Here is a 1,909-nt window from a genome sequence, read left to right on the forward strand (position 1 = left end):
TTTTGGAAAAAGGAGAAGAGAGAGAAAGAAATGCAAAGAGGGTGGGAAATAGACAGAGAGAGAGAGAGAAGTTTCAGGACAATCAAGGAGACCGACCAATCATAAATTGTCTCTCTGTTCTCCATCGTTCAAAACATTTTCTAAGCATTACCCACTATTCTTATTTTCTTGGCAGTGTGTCATTTTGCTTGTTTTGTTTGCCCTTGTCCATAATTCTATGCGAGAAAGCTTTCTTTTGTGGAAACTACCAATTGGGAAGCATTCAGTCTTATTGTTAAAGGTGCGAAACTGAAATGTACCATTAGTCGATAACTGATGAAGGATTATGGACTTTTTATTTGTCTCACATTTGTTACCTTCAGTATACGTTATGTCATTTGCTTATATATATATGAGAGAGAGAGAGAGAGAGAGAGAGTGTGTGTATGTGTGTGTGAGAGAGAGAGAGAGAGAGAGAGAGAGAGAGAGTTTGTCAGAAAGAAAGAGAGGGAGATTTCTTTTCAATTTGATGTGGTCAATTCATTGAAATTTCATTACAAAGCATTTTTCTTTCTTTTTCATTACCTATCAACATATTTGTAAATAAACACATTTTCTCACAAGGGCTGGTGACCTATCAAAGATGTCAAGTTTGGGAAGTACCATGGAAAAAATAAGAAAAGAGGGGAGGGTGCAGTCATCACTGAAAAATAAAAAAAAGATTTCAAAGTTCAAGTCCTATGAAAATGTATATTCTTTTACACTTGTATAGTCAATTCCCATATTCTGTGTAATTCCATGTTTTGCATGAACAAGCATTAAATATTAGTACAATATTCATAAATTAGGAAAATAAAGTCAGACTATAAAAAAATAATTTGGTACTGTTTATAATTCAATCTATTCCCTATGTATATTTAATCAAACATCATAAATGAGGTTTATATGTATATTGTATATTTAGCTGGAAGCCACTCTGTAGGATATAAATTATATAATAAAGCAAGACCTGCTCAAATATATTTTTTTGAGTATCTTTCATCCTTTTCTAGGATTTACCTTTTTTTTTTCTTGCTTGCTTGGATAAGATAATCCAAAAGAGATTTTTTTCATGAATTACTTTGCAAAGTAGCAACATTAGATATGTTTCCTAATCAGTGGTAAAATGGTTCTTGTATTCTTTCTCGAGTATATCGGATTTCCCAGTGTCAAAGACACTACTTTTTCCCTAAAATAAGTCTCAAAAATCTATCATGCATCCTGAAGGCTGAAGGTTGCATTTTTCATAGGCACATCCTAGTGGAAAATTATCTATGCTAGACAGTAATCTGAATCCCTGTATATGACCACTCAGTGAATTGTATAAATTATACTTTGTTAAAGTAGGCAAATAAACAAAAGTATCATAAAAAAATTTAACAATATACACAATCACAAAACTTCATTCCCATATGGGCAGTGTATGTTAGACAAGGCAACTGACAAGTGATATTTTACATGTGTATCTATATTGACAGTATTGTCGCTCTCTTCAACAACCTGACTTTAAAGAAACATTATTGATGGAAGAAGTCTAACTGCGGTATGTTAAAAGGCTTTACAAGCAAATATTAATAACAATACTATCATAATCACTTACTCACTTTCTGTGATGAAACGTGTTGCATTCAGTCATCATTTATTCACTCTCTGTGATGAAACATGTGTTCAGACAGCAACATAGGCTTCCTCCTTGATCTCCGAAAGCCATAGTCTTAACCAGTTCAAACCTGGACCTGCTGACATTTGGAGTGATTCACAACTTCAGAAGATTTTACTTATATTTTCATTCATTTATACGCAATTAACACTTTTAATATGTATTATTATTTACGTTCATTTATTTATGTACTAGCAGAAATACCCGGCGTTGCCCGGGTTAAAGAGAATA

General features: G+C 32.9%; 1 long non-coding RNA gene across 2 annotated transcripts; it reads right to left on the minus strand.

Moving 5' to 3' along the window:
• Window positions 1–1,880, minus strand: LOC128251561 (uncharacterized). Of its 2 annotated transcripts, none has more exons than XR_008267170.1 (2): window positions 1,623–1,880; window positions 1–682 (listed from the first exon to the last, which is right to left on the minus strand). It is a non-coding gene; the product is annotated as an uncharacterized LOC128251561 (long non-coding RNA). The 2 variants fall into 2 exon arrangements; XR_008267171.1 differs by having other exon boundaries at window positions 1,619–1,880.
• Between the last annotated feature and the right edge of the window lie 29 nt (window positions 1,881–1,909).

This window comes from Octopus bimaculoides, unplaced genomic scaffold, assembly GCF_001194135.2.
Source record: "Octopus bimaculoides isolate UCB-OBI-ISO-001 unplaced genomic scaffold, ASM119413v2 Scaffold_182706, whole genome shotgun sequence".
NCBI classification, from domain to species: Eukaryota; Metazoa; Mollusca; class Cephalopoda; order Octopoda; family Octopodidae; genus Octopus; species Octopus bimaculoides.